The following is a 15,749-nucleotide window of genomic DNA, read 5'->3' on the forward strand; positions in this document are numbered from 1 at the left end:
GGGTACCCAGGCCAGGCCAGGCCTCCAGGGAGCAGGGCACTGGGCACTGTTGCTCCATGGAGACCAACCCCGGAAAAAGAATAAACGGCTAACCTCACCCAACAGCAAGAGAAGGAAGTTGGAATTGCTCCTTCCGTGATTGGTTTCCGGAGTGTCAGGCCACCACCAAGTTGTTGTGGTTTGGATTTTCTTTTTGAACTTTTAAAATTGCACATTTTTTCTTGATTGCCCCCTTGATTGATGGAGAAGAGAACAGGGACCTCTTAGCTCACTGCCACCCACACAGCTGTGGAGGAAGCCAGCTGCCCTCCTGCTCTTCAGAGGACATCCCTCCCTCCCGTTTCCCTCCCAGCATCTTGGGCATTACTAACCAACAGGGCATCTAAGGAAAAGGGCTTCTTTCAGGGCTGGAGTGCTGTAGTTAGTGGATCATAGCTTGTGTGGGAGGCTTCCCCAAAGACATATGATGTGGGTGTAGGAACCAGACAGACAGGAGGAATTAAGTCACCCTTTTCCCCAACCCTTATTCCTTGCCTAACCTAGAGGTCACTGGGTTGGTGACTTAATGAGGGACTAGTTTTATTTCTGCTGTCCCCTGGCTTTTGACAGCAGGCAAGCTTCAATGGGAGTGTAAAAGAAGGAAGAAGCTACCAGCTCATTCTTCCTTCATGCCACTAGTGTCTGGGTTAAAGCTGGCTGTGTAAACCACATCCCCACCCAGGGCTTTCTAGGAAGGCTTGACTTTCTATTTCTTTGGTGCTACTGAGTGGGTTGGTACTTGATAAGGAAGGCCTAATCATGTCCATTTGGGGGTAAGTATTCTCTCCTGCTCAGTGGATGCAACTCCAGACACTGAGACTCCAAGCCTAAGAAGTCTGACCTAAGTTCAACCCTGTAGGTACAATCATCTTTTTCCAGGTTTGTGTTTAGCACACCTTCTGGAGAAAGTCTGCCACCCATCTCCAGTCCCATTTGGGTTAGTCACTCCTCCTCTGTGCTTCCAAAGCACTGGGCCTAGGACAATGCAAGGAAAATCGGTCCTCTTCCCAGAGCAGCTTTGGTGTTCCTCTCACATGGCCACCATCACAGTGTGTATTGTCATTGTTTGCTCCTCTGTTTCTCCACTGTGAACTCTCGGAGGTCATGGAGCCTGTCTTTTGCAGCTCTGTATGCCTGCACCCAGTATAGTCCCTAGAACATCAGAGGCTCTCACTGAATGTCTGATGCGTGCATGAATGAATGGACAATTGAATAAATGAATGAATGCATGAATAAATGAATAAGTGAAAACAGAGTGGAGGTTGAGTTCAGGCTCTGGATCAAACAATCCTTGGTTCAAATCCTGACCATGCTGTTTTCTGGTTGTATAATAACCTTGGACAAATTATTAACCTCTCAAAGCCTCAGTTTTCTTATTAGGGTTTTTGTGAGGACTATAGTCATGTAAAGCACTTATCACAATTCCTGGCATGGAATACTCAGTATGTGATAGTTATTAACAAGCTCTGACTGCTAACGCTCTGCTAGTTTTTACCTTCACGAGTCACGTTGGCACCTCCTTTTACAGATTCTTGCCATAGCCAGGTCCTTGCAAGACTCATGGCTTGGCCTGCAGGGCTGTCCCAGTGGGTACAAGTTGGAGTCAGGCTGTGTAAGTGGGTATAGCACCAGGCTGTACTGAGAAGAGGAAACTGTGACAGGGGCCTGCCTAAGGCCAGGCAAACATGTCAGCTGCCACCCCCATTGTCTCAGGCCTTCTCTGCTGGCCGGTGTCCTCAGGAAAACAGGAACAGTGCTGCATTTAAGGTGCCTGAATGACAGCCACATCAAATATGTGACCTTTTCCTAGGAAGCCTGGTTTCCATGGTGAGCGGGGCCTCGTGTTCTTTCTCAAGCCACGCTCTGTGGCTCTTGGCCTGCTCTGGAATGTGATGGCAGTGGCCCCAGCAGCTGGGTGGGGACATCTGCCCAAGGGCTGCCCCTCTAATATCTCCAGGGTGAATGGGGGACTGAGATAGCCCCCCAGGCTGTCTGGTGCCCACTCCAGCTCTCAACCCTGGAAGGATTTGCACTGAGGCCCTGATTCTATTCCCCCACCCCCATCCCATACACACACACTTAATGGCTCATGGCCAACTGGCTTCCAAGCTGGGTAGAAAGAAGGGGACTCTTTCTGTGATCCCCTATCTTAGGCAGAGGCCCTGACCTCTTCCACCTCATCTTGGCAGCCTTGGCCGGGAGAAAAAGCCTGCCTCCCCAGCCTTGGCAAAGCATGTGTTTGGGCCCAGCCTCTGCAGCTGCCAGAACAGGAGCTGAATGCCCAGTGCTTCTGCCAAAGCTTGCTAACTTCTTTCTTCTTTCTCAGAGCTATGCAAATGGAGGCCGCTGAGGAATGCGGCAGCTAACCTCTCCACCACCCGCCACCCTCCTTCCATGGCCTATGCTCCCTCAACCTCCCAGGCTGGAGTCACATCAGAAAAATGCAGTGGAAGAAAGAAATCCCCCAATGTGTCATGACATTACATTTCCGCTTGGTGCTCAGAAACAAGAAAAGTAGGAGGGGGAGGTAGTGCGGTCATAGCTGGAGCCCTGTGACTGCCTCACCTCGCTGCCTCCCTGAGGCAGATCACCTGCTCACTCTGTTTCCTCATTAATAAGTGGGGGCAAATCATCCTGAGTCAGATTGCAGAGAAACTCTGAGAATTAACCATTTGTTATCATAAAAGAGCACTGAAAGTCCTAAGAGGCTGCCAAGAGATGCCATATTGCAACTTTAAGTTGGCAATTATGGAACTAGTTCACTGCCCACATGTATTCGTTTAACAGACATACAGTGATTCCTAGTTTGTTCTAGAAGCTAAGAACACAAAGGTGAACAGGACCCAGGTCCTGCCCTCTAGAAGCTTGCACTCTAACAGTAGGGCAGTAGGAGGTGCCAGGTGACTGAGCCTGCTCCAGGGGTCAGGGGAGCCACTTCCTTGAAGAAGTGAAATTCAAGCTAAGGCCTAAAGAATAAGCCGCTATGATCCAAGGGAAAAGGTGAGTTAAGAGTATTCCGGGCAGAGGGAACAGTCAGAGCAGAGAGGGAGGATGATGTGAATGAGGAACTGAAATGAGTTTGGTGTGACAGGAGTGTAGACATCTGGGTTGGGGTCAGCAGAAGAGGCTGCAGAGGGAGGCTAGGCCAGACCATGTAGGGCCTTCAAGACTGTGCCAAGGAGTTTGGACTGGATCTTCAGGGTGATGGGGAGCCAGCCTAGAGTTTTAAAGTGAGTGTGAGTAGGGAGTGGCATGGTGACTCAGGCTATAGCGTGGGGAAGGGACTAGAGGGGTAACCACAGTAAAGTAGGCAGACGGGTTAGTTCGTGGTGTTACAGTATCCAGGTAGTAGAATCTGAGGGTAGTAGCAGCGGAGAAGACGAGATACATGGAGATATATGGAGGATGAGAGAAAGGGAAAAGGAGTCAAGGATGACTCTGAGTTTTAGGCTTGATGCCTGGGTGGAAAGTGGTGCTGTCCACTGAGATGGGTTACATTGGAGAAGGAGAAGCTGGTTGGAGGTGAAGAAAGCAAGCCCAGGTTTTGTCACATTAAATCTGAAGTAGTGGCCACCATGTCAGTAGGTATATCTGGTGCACAGCTACAGAGCCAAGTCTGCAACCCAGGAGAGGGCTCTGGGCTAGAGAGGTGTCATTGGCCTGGAGAGAGTAAGGAATTGTTTAGTTAAAATAATACTGGCTGCTCTAACAGGTAAACTCTCAGCCTCAGTAGCCTATCACAGTAGTTTATTTCTCACTCAGATAAAGTCTAAAATGGGTGCTCCTAATAAATAAGAGGCTCTTCTCCAAGTAGTAGTTCAGGGACCCGGGTCCTTCCATCTTGTGTCTCTGACATCTTTAATACACGGCTTCCAAGGTCACTGATGTGGAAAAAGCAAGAATGATTGTGTGTGGGAGATCTTATCACTTCCATCCACATTCCACTGACAAATGCTCATCACGAGGCCACACCTAACTATAAGAGAAGTGGCAAAATGAACTCTAAATGGGTGTCCACGAGAAAGAGGAAAGGACTTTAGCAACCAGCTAGCCAGACTCTGGCATAAGAGTGGCTAAGATCACTTGGCAAGTCTGAGACTCGCACCCATTCATTTATCCCCATTTTTACATGCCTACACTGGTGCAGGGCAGACAGAACTGAAGATAAGCCACTTCTTCCCCTCTCCAGGCTCATGTTCTTGGAGACCAATAGGAGAGGGTAGGGTCCAACCCATTTTGGTCCCTCCTGTGGGACCAAAGTTGGACAGATCTTCAGGATGAAATGATCCAGGAGTAGCTGGTCATGTTGTCTCTGACACTGGCCATCCCTGCCTCTTCCCTGAGGCTGGCTGCCACTCACTCTCATTTCACTTTCTTTTACCTCAACAAGCATTTGTGGAGTATCTGCTACGCGTTGGGTACAACGTCCAGTGCAGCAACAGGCAGTAATGAATTAGACAGAGGTCCCTATATTAATTTATTTGTTTATTGTCTGTCTCTCTCAATAGAATGTAAGTGTCATGAGCAGGATCTCTGACTTATCTTGCCTACCCCTGTATCCCTACACTCCAGAACAACACCTAGCACATAGTAGAAACTCTGGAAATAATTGTTAAATAAACAGATGGTTGAATGAAGGCCATTCAGGAACTAACATCTGTAATGAGTGCTATGAAAGGGGAAGAAGAAGATTCTGCGGAGTGGCCTGTGGCACAGTGACCTACTCTGGTTCAGGAGGTCAAGAAAGATCTTGGCAAAGAGATTTTTAAGCTTAGGATAGGTGAGTGACTGGCAGATGGAAGACCGTATGCAAAGAGATGGCATCAAAAGGGTGGGTAGAGGAACAAAGGAGGTTCAGTGTGGCTGAAGCCTAGGGGGAGGAAGGGAGTGTTGCAAGATGAGACAGAAGGGGTAGGCAGGGACCAGACTGCATATGGCCTTGAGGGACCTCCTAAGTTTCTGTATTCTGCCCTGAGGATGCATCTCTCAGCAGCTTCTTTGACATGCAATCATTACATTTCAAGTCATTGTTCAAAAAGGGCAATTTTTTTACTTTATTAGTGATTCTCATCTCATTGTCTCAATAATGTCTGAATGGAGGTCAGTTGGAATTAAAGTTCCTGTCTGCCTCACCCTACTTCCCAGGCAGAGACATCCTCTCTTTTTTAGCAAAACAGGCAACCAGACTCTTCTTGCTGAAAGGGGTTGGGGAAATGAACTGCCTGGATGTGCTCGGTGCTTTTACATAAGACCTCACTTAATTCTCTCAACAACTCTGGAAGGTTGGCACGATTATCCCCTACTTTATAGATGAGGAAACTGAGTCAAAAAAGAAATGAGAATCCGCAGTAAGCCTCAAGTGAAACGCATCTCTCTAAACTAGAGATCTCGAAGAAAATGCTAGTCTTTATTGAAAAAATGGCACCTCTGAACTTCTCCGACAGGCTGCAAACTGCAGAGTTTGAGAACAGAATTGCAAGGGAGCCAACAGTCTGATGAGTCACATTAGACAAGCAGCCAGTCAGAAAGTGTGCATTGACTTCTGGGATGCTTAGCACAGCATTCCAGAAGAGTAAACCACGGTCCCTGCCCTCAAGGAGCTCCCAGTATACTGGGAGAGACAGACAAGAGAACTGTAATTCAGCATCGTGTGAGAAGTTGCTCTCAGAGAGGTACAAACTGAGAGTTAGGGCAGCACAGGAGCATCAACAAAGTTTGCTATGTGCTCAGCGCTGAATGGGGGCATGGAAGATGTACGAGTGCTGGCAGTTCACGTCACACATACATATCCCTAGTGTACCAACATGTATTCCTATCAGACAAACTTAGCTTTGGCCCACACCTAACAGCTTCCTTTGAGATGTTTTTCAGCTGAGCTGGGCTTCCACCTCAGAGAAATCACAACTGCAAACCACTCTAAACCAGCTCTAACTCGACCACAGGAGCAGCCCCTGTGCAGAGGGCCTTGGAGGTCACCTGAAGTTGCCTGTGCTTCATTACCATATAAAAATCTCCCCCACTGCCAGGCACATTTGGTGCGATGGGCAAAGGAGTTTGGAGGACTGCGAATGCACCAACTGTTCCCGGAAATCTTGGCCCCTTTTCTGGAACCCTGATGATGCCATAACCCCTTGCCCTTTGAAAGTTCCCCACATCCCTGTCTTCAGGGAGAACGTGTTTTAGAGAAGGAGCTCTCACTTCTCCATTCCTTCATCAACCATTAAAGTTTCTGCTCTGCTATTGTGAACCCAGGCTCATTCTATTGGTGTGAGGACTCCGGGCAAAAGGACCCACTTCCAGGTCATTGGTCCCTTAGGGCTCAATAATGTTTAGATATTGGCCTAATCCCTCTCTCTCTCTTTTTTGTTTTTTTTTGAGGAAGATTAGCCTGGAGCTAACATCCGCCACCAATCTTCCTCTTTTTGCTGAGGAAGCCTGGCCCTGAGTTAATGTCTGTGCCCATCTTCCTCTATTTTGTATATGGGAGGCCTGCCACAGCATGGCTTGCTCAGCAGCGCATAGGTCCATGCCTGCGATCTGGGCTGGCAAACCCCGGGCCACCAAAGCGGAGTGAGCGAACTTAACTGCTGCGCCACCAGGCCAGCCCCTCTTTGTTCTTTTAACATCCTTTCATTCATCCCACCAACACCTAGAAAGTGCTGATTATGCTCCAATAAGGCAAGGAACAAATAGACAGAGTACCTACCCTCAGTCTAGCAGAGGAGATAGCCACTTAATAAATAATTACATGGACCCACAAAACTTCGCAGAATATTTATAGAATATAAGTGATAATAGCATTTGCCTGTGGGCAGAACTGAGAATCAGTGGGTCAGGAGCAGGAAACTAATTTTCTTTTCCTGGTATACGATTTATACTGTTTTCATTTGTGGTATTGTATGCATTACTTTTTTAAAGTGAGGTTTAAAAATAATCACACAAATAAACATACTATTAAAAACTATGATAAATGCCGTGAAGAAAAAGCGTAAAGTGCTCTGCGAGTATAACAGAGGAACTACTTTAAATTGAGGAGCCAGTCAAAAGCCTCTTCATGAAAAGGCCACTGAAGTGACACCCACAGGCTTAGTTGTAGGCGACTGGGCAGAGTGCAGATAAGAGTTTTCTAGAGGCAAACCAGCACATATAAAGCCTGGAGGAAAGAAAACGCTTGATGTGTTCCAGGAATAGAAGAGAAGCTAGTGTGATAGAGCCACTAAAGTAAGGGGAAAGGTCAATTTATAACCCCAATTCTCAGTCAGTCTATGAAATGAATCCAGCACCTGCGCTGGACTGGAAGAATCCTGAGAGCACTGGGAAGGTGTCTAGTTTACTCACTGCTGGAGCAGTACCCAGCGTCCTGTAGGCACTTCAATATTCGTTTCATGCATAAATGAAGAAAATCAACGTATCTGTAGTTTTTTGTTTACAAACTATAAAAATGCCAAGAAATGGTGGATTTGCACTGATGCTCTCCTGCCCGGAGGATTGAGGATTCACAGACCCTGACAGTCCCTGGAGGGTAGAGTCAGGGAAGCAAAGGATGGGCTAAGAGCCGATTTGCCCAGGTGTAAGCCGTAGTCACAATGCAATAGAACTGAATCTTGGCCGCCTTCTGAATTCTACTGTTTTCCCTCTGGCTTCTTGGATTTCAGATCCCTCTCTTTTCCAGGAATTCTAATTTTCTCTTTGTGATAAACACCTGAAGCATTTACATTAGAATGGCTTTAAAGTGACAAGTCCTGAAGTAATTTTTCCTTCTCTCTTCCAGGGAAGCATTTCTGTTAATATTTTCTTCTAGAGCTGCAGCTGCTAAGCCTGGTGAAGTTCTAGAAGATGCAGACTCTTTGGGCCCAGCACAGATCCACTGAATTCACTTCTCCAGGAGGAGGGACCCAGGTACTGACACTTTTAAAGCTTCCCTGTTAATGCTGATGACAAGCCACATTTGGAAGATCACTTTAGAGTTGTGGTTCTTAACCTTTTGAGGGTTATCAGCCCCTTTGAGATGCTGAGGAGATTATGCTCATCCCGATCCAGAAAAAACATCTTGCAGCCACAACAATTAGCATACACTGCTAAGGATATCTTAGACATCCTAGTGTGTTTATGGAGTACCGAGAATTCCCAATAAATAGTCCAAGACTGAAAGAACACCAGGTTCATTCTAGGGGGCAGAGCCAGGAGCTTTTTCTGTCTCATCTTCTCTTTGTGCTCTGCGATTGAGGCCCTTTTCAAGACCTGTATGTTTAGGTACAGCCAAGGGTAAGTGGCTACAAAAAGGAGTTCCGTATTCCCAGGACAAATGGAGATTTCTGATTCCAAATTCTTCTGTTTGAGACTGAGTAGTCTTGCTAGAATCTGCCCAAGAGAGGCTTCAGGGTGGCATGGAAGGAACTCTGGAAGGGAATCCAAGACTCCTGGGCTCTAGTCTCAGCTTAGACACCAATTTGCTATGTCCTTGGCAAATCCCTTCTCTTTTGTGAGCCTCATTTTCCTCAACTATAAAGTGAGGAGGTAGATTAGAAGAGTGCAAAGATCCCTTCCAGCTCTTTGAATTTAGGATTCTTTGCTGGAAATTTTATACAGGATCCTATACTTCAGATGGCAGAACACAATGGAGATATGTGACAACTGGATAGACTGAGAGGGTCCCTTGGAGAGTTTGCCTCTTGATTCTATATGGCCTTCTACCCTCAGATTCTGATGTTCTAGGATAAGTATTTTTGCCAGTGACCTCTTGTGTATTCTACTAATGACTGTGGTAAGAAAGACAAAGATCTATGAGGTCATTGTGGCTACTTACCCACAGCCAGCCACACTATACCACCGTCCCAAAACCAGGCGGAGGCATTTGACCTTAGCAGAGGGGACAAAAGGAAGTGGTAACTTCCACATCTCTATCAACAGCGCTTGCTATAATTTGCCTTTAGTGAAACAGAGAGACAGTCCTTAGTGTCTCTGAGCTAGAAAAGCCAAACAACATTGTGTTAAATTCAGCCCCGTTAGATGAGATTTTCTACATCCAATGATCCAAGGACTCCATTACAAAGCAAGGCTGCTTCCTTGAGGTCCCTGACTACCACTATCTGGGGAAGAAAAGGGGTTTACCCTCATGAAGTTCATGTACCCATTGACATGGAATTGGCCTGTTCATTAGGAGAGAGGATTGAAAAAGTTGAAATTTTGGCAGCTAAGGTATAGTGGACATTTATTTTTTTTCCCTCTGTGACATCCATTGCCTCTTCTTTTGATAGTCATAATTTACTCGTTTGTAAAGAAAACGCTTTTCCCTCACCTTCAGTCCACACGCTTTGTGTGACTGATACTCTAACCTTCCAGGAACGGCGGTATGCCTTGTACCTGGCCAATCAGAGCATTTCATGCCTCTGGCTATTGTAATTGTTTCAAAGATGGGCACATAACCCAAGCGAGACTAGGAATATCCAATCCTGAGACTCTCTCTGGAACCATAAAGGAAGAGGCATTGTCTCTTTCCACTGTGGTGGCTAAACTGGTCAAACAGAACCTGGAGTTGCTTTGGCTACATGTGAGAGTTAGTAACAAGGTGGACGACGTGGGCTTCCTATTTTAACTAAATTTCCTGCTTACTGGGTGCTATACTCACTCATGTTCTTCTAGTTTATAAAAGGAAAAATATTAAAATTTCTAGCTTCTCAAAATTAAAAAGATCTTTTCTTAAAAACTTTTGAGCTGCTAAATATGGGTGCTCCAGGGAAAAGCTTTAGTCACCTTGTCGTAGGTACAGTTCTGAGGGTGGGAAAATGTTTCTCTGCGCTAGTGCTTTTTGGTGCCTGTTTACAAGATGCATGTGGAGTTTTGTCCAGATTTCAACCCAACCCCATTGTATTCCTCTTCTTGTTCTACAAGACCATGAGCTTTTCCCACTTGGGGCGAGCTGGGGTGAGAGAGATGTGGATGCACTTACTAGGCTTTGGTCTCCCTGATTTTATTCCTTTCCTGTTCTTGGGCAGAGTCTCCTGTTAGCTCTGACCTCTGGCAGGCCCCATACTTTCACTTTCTCTGGTGGGCCATGGGGTAAATAGCCTAGCCTTTGTTACGCCCTGTTACCCAGCTTCATCTCTAACACAGGTTTAAATCATCACATTGATTGAAAATATTCACTTTCTTTGCACTTTTCATAAACAGATTGAATCAGATGTGGCAAGGTGCCCTGGAAAAGCCACCACTAGTTCCTGCTTACAACAACTCACTTCCTCTCCTTGCAGAGTTTCCAATGACTATTTCATTTGGTAGGCACAGCTAAGGCCCCTCTTTCACTCCTAGGAAGGTCCCAGCCCGAAACCTTACTTTGTCAGCTAAAAGAGCTGACAGAGTTTCTTGGCAAATGTGTCACTGGGGAAGAATCAGTCTCCCTCCGTGTCCCTGAGGCCCTCACAGAACTACCACATAAGACTTACAAACGCCCCACCCTATCCCATGCAACTCCTAGGCAGACCATTGTGTAGAATTTATTTTCAAAGGAAATAGGTGCAGACTTCCCCATTCTTGAGGATGTCAGGAGGTAGTCACCTTGGGAGAGAGTCTTAAAAAAGCCTTTAATTCTGTTCAATTTAATACTCTCAGAGACTACCCAGCGGCCAGAGAGTCTCCAGAGTCACAGAGTTACTTTTTCTCACCATCCTTGGGTCAGGTGACTGAGAGCTTGAAGTGAAGGGTCTAGAGACATCCAAGAAAGGATGACAGAGCAAGGGGATGTGTGGGACAGAAGTGAAATAAACCAGAAGGCAGTAGGTTTATAACAGCTATAATTTCAAAATGTTCCAGGCACAATATATACTAAATACTCAGTAGATATTAATTCATTTAATACCCACAATGACCCTGTGAGGTAGTTACTACACTGCATCATCCCCATTTTTCATATGGGGAAAGAAACTGAGCTATAGAGAGATAAAGTAACATGCTCAAGGCCGTATACCTGATCCATGATGGGGCTAGGATTTGAATCCAGGCAATCTGGCTCCAGAATGTGCTTTTAACGATTACACCACACTGCCTTTCTATAAGGTTCTAAAGGTTAGGTGAGCAACTGTCCCGGTCTGCCCCGGACTGACGAGTTTCCTGGAACATAGGACTTTCAGTGCAAAAACTGGTACAGTTTTGGGCAAACCATGATGATTGATCATCCTTATAGAGAATCGTTATCAAAGAAGATGTTTCTCTAGTAATTTAAATGATGCTAACGCAGCTGAGATAAGGCTGAGTTAAGAGAGAGCTACCTCAAGACGGGACAGGAATTTTCTTTCTCTTTTTTTTTTTTTTTTTAAGATTGGCACCTGAGCTAGCAGCTGTTGCTAATCTTTTTTTTCCCTGCTTTTTCTCCCCAAATTCCCCCAGTATATAGTTGTATATATTATTTTAGTTGTGGGTCCTTCTAGTTGTGGCATGTGGGATGCTGCCTCAATGTGGCCTGACGAACAGTGCCGTGTTTGTACTCAGGATCTGAACCGGCAAAACCCTGGGCTGCCGAAGTGGAGCACAGGAACTTAATCACTTGGCCATGGGGCCGGCCCCCTGTCTTCTTTTTTTGTAAGGAAAATTCACCCTGAACTAACATCTGTTGCCAATCATCCTCTTTTTTTTTTCTGCTTGGGGAAGATAGTTGTTGAGTTAACATCTGTACCAATCTTCCTCTATTTATGTTGGATACCACCACAACGTGGCTTGATGCGCAGTGCTAGGCCTGTGCCCAGGATGCTAACCTGTGAATGCATGAACTTAACTACTATCTCCCCAGCTCCACCACACCCATCCCCCTACCCGCTGCCCCGGGGTTCCCTCTTCTTTCACTGCCTTAGTTCTGGCTGCTTGGTGTCTGGATGGTTGCTCCAGTTCTGATCTGGTTTCTTATCTTCTGCCTTCTGGGAATCACTCCATATGAAGCAACCATGTAATCTTCTGGAGTGTAAATGTGACCAGTCACTCCCCTGCTCATAGCACTCCATTGCACTCAATGACCACAAGATAGAACCCAACCTCTTGAGCTTGACTTGGGAGGCCCTCCACTGTTGGCTCTCATCTATCTCTCTGTCCCTTTCTCTCAGTGGTTAACATGCTTCTGGGCTTTAGTCATACCAAACAATTTGTATTTCCCTGAAGACACCAGGCTCTTGCCTTGGTGTCATTGTCTCTTCTAAGAATATTCTTTCTCCCTTTTTTACCACAAACTCCCCGGGTTGGGAGCCCCTCCTCTATGTTCTTCAGCTCCTAGGATCACTTCCTCTACAGCAGAATTCTCTAACTCCCTGTTTATCTGTGACCCCCATTGTACTCTGAACTGCTTGTTTATTTACCTGTAGGTTCACAACACTCAACAAAATAATAACTTATTTTGATTAGATGTAACTATATACCAGGAACTTTGCATGCATTGTCTCATTTAATCCTCATAACCTATGAAATGCTTACTATTTTTTTTCCTCCTTCTTCTCCCCAAAGTCCCCCAGTACATAGTTGTATATTCTAGTTGCAGGTCCTTCTAGTTGTGCTATGTGGGACGCTGCCTCAGCGTGGCTTGATGAGTATGCCATGTCTGTGCCCAGGATCCAAACTGGCAAAACCTTGGGCTTCCAAAGTGGAGCATGCAAACTTAACCACTCAACCACAGGGCCAGCCCCTCCTGGTGTTTAACTAGACACCTAGTTGCCCATAATAATGACTACATTTCCCAGCCTCTCTTGCAGCCAGGAATGGCCACGTGATTCTGTTTGGGCCAATGCGATATGAACAGAACCACACCTACAACTTCTAGGACATGTCTTTAAAGGAAAGGAGTGAGTCTCCCCCTTCCTTTTCACCTTCCTTCTATTTAGGCTATGGACATGGTGCTGATGAGTCATCTTGGACGATAAGACAGAAGGGGCCTGGGAACTCTGGTACCATGGAACTCACATACCTACCCTACACTGCTTATGCCTGGATAATTGTGATGGAGAAAAATAAGCTTCTATCTTGTTTCAGCCATTGCTATTTTGGACCTCTGTTATAGCAGCTGAACCTATGCTCTAACTAATATAGTCTATTCACCGGGGGAAGGATTATATTTATTATTCCTATAGAGTGGCTTTGAGACTGCATGCAGGCTATATCGTAAGAATTAACTTTCCCTTCTCAGTAAAAGTCATTACCATTCAACTAGTTTGCTCAGGTCAAAAACCCAGGAGTCTTTATTTCCTTTTAAAACAGCTTTATTGAGGTATAATTGACATACAATAAACTGAATATGTTAAAGTGTACAATTTGGTAAGTTCCCACCCAGGAAACCATCTCCACGATCAAGGTAATAAACATATCCAACACCACAAAATTATATAATGCTCCTTTGTAATCCCTTCCTTCTGCCTCGTCCCCAGTCCCCCCATCCCCAATCCTATGTGGTAACCACTGATCTTCTTTCTGTCACTGTAGATTTTTTTGCATTTTCTAGAATTTTATATACATGGGATCATACAATATGTTACTCTTTTTTATTTGGCTTCTTTCACTCAGCATACTTATTTGGAGATTAGGAATCATATTTGATTCCTCTCTTTCTTTCATTGCCACCCCTTTGCCCCAAATCCATTCCTTCCTCAAGTTCAGTAACCTCTATCTGCATCCGTCTACTTTTCCCTATTTCCATCGCTATCATCTTTGCCCAGACCACTGTCATCTCTCTTGTACTACTGCAATACTCTCCTTTCTCGTCTCTGCTTCCACTCTTGCTCCCTTGAATCCATTCTATGCCTAGAACCCAGAGGATCCCTTTAAAATAGTTTCATATGAATCTCTTCAGATCATATCAATCTCCTGCTTGAAATAATTCAGTGGCTTTAAATCACACTCAGAATAACATTCTAACTCCTGACCATAGATTACAAGGCCTTTCATGGTCTGCCCCCCGTCCAGCTCTCTGATGTCACCTTCTACCATTTTCTCCATCCAGCCACACTGGCTTCTTCCTTTTCTTTTTCAAATATGCCCAGCCTGGTCCCATCCTAAACCCTTTGCTCCTGCTACTCCTTCTATCTGGAATGCTCTTTCCCTCGTTCTTTGCATAACTAGCTCATTCTCATTTTTCAGGTCTCATCTTAAATACTACGTCCTTCTGGAGAGTTTCCCATACCTAAGAGGCCTCCACGCAGTCAATCTCTAACCACATTGCTGTTTTCTTCCTTAATAACACTTAGTAATATCTAAAATTTTTTGTTTGCTTGCTTACTGTCTGTCTTTCCCACTGGAATGTGTGTTCCATGAGGTCAGGGAGTTTGTGTCTTCTTATTGCTATATCCAAAGAGCCTAGATAAGTGCCTAACAGATGTTCAATAAGTATTTGTTGAATGAATAAATAAGTGTATTGAGTATGGTGTTTAGCTAGACATCATGGGTAAGCAGAGCTGAGGGATCATAGGCAACTGCCTTTTTAAGTTCCACAACTGTGGACTGATTGAACATCATAAGGAAGACATCCCTGTACTAGTGAAGCCTTCAGTGTGAAGTCTGTTTTTTCTATGAAAATAATAAAAGCAAGCATATCATGGTTGTTCTTTAGGCAGGTGTCCAAGGACTGAAGACTCTTCTTTCATAGACAGTCTCTTCCTGCCATTTTAGAAGCTCCAGAGAAAGGAAATAACTTCTTTATTGTGAAGACCCAAATGAAAAGGAGCAAAGAAATATATTACAGTGACTTCTAGTCCGTAAATGTCTATCATATTCTGCCAACTTTATACTCAGGGCAAGTTTTTTTTTAAAGATTTTTCCTTTTTCTCCCCAAAGCCCCCCGGTACATAGTTGTATATTCTTCGTTGTGGGTTCTTCTAGTTGTGGAATGTGGGACGCTGCCTCAGCGTGGTCTGATGAGCAGTGCCATGTCCGCGCCCAGGATTCGAACCAACGAAACACTGGGCCGCCTGCAGCGGAGCGCGCGAACTTAACCACTCGGCCACGGGGCCAGCCCCTACTCAGGGCAAGTTTTATTTTTCCCCAGATTCGCTTCACTCATGTAGTGCGAGAATTAACACAAAAGCTGGTCTGGAACACGTGAACTTCATAGGGCTTTGGTAGAAGTGAATGTGAAGCCACCTTTAGGGATGTTTCCATAACCCAGACATGCTAGACACTGAAGATAGGCTCTTAGTCAAAAACTTATAAGTTACAAGAGAAAATCAACTGTCATAAGAAAGATCAGCGGATACCCACAATGTAAGAATTCACACCCAAAAAATTTTAGGTTATAAGATATTGTGAAGAAATTTTAAAATAATTATGTTCATTATGTTCACTATTAGGCAAGAACATATCATTATGAAAAAGAAAAGAGCAGGCTGATTTGAAAAAAGAACAAATAAAAAGCTTCCCTTTTTTTTATGTGGTAAAATACAGATAACATAAAATTTACCATCTTAACCATTCTTAAGTGCACAGTTCAGTGGTATTAACTATATTCATAATGTTGTGCTACCATCACCACTATCAGTCTCCAGAAGTACTTTCATCTTGTAAAACTGAAACTCTTTATCTATTAAACAATAAGTCTCCATTCCTCCCCTTTTCTCCAGCTCCTAGCAACCACCATTCTACTTTCTGTCTTTATGATTTTGACTACTGATTTTGATCATGATCATACAAGAGGAATCATGTATTTTTTGTCTTTTTGTGACTGGCTTATTTCACTTAGCATAGTGTCC

Source organism: Equus asinus, chromosome 9 (assembly GCF_041296235.1).
Source record: "Equus asinus isolate D_3611 breed Donkey chromosome 9, EquAss-T2T_v2, whole genome shotgun sequence".
In the NCBI taxonomy this organism is placed as follows: Eukaryota; Metazoa; Chordata; class Mammalia; order Perissodactyla; family Equidae; genus Equus; species Equus asinus.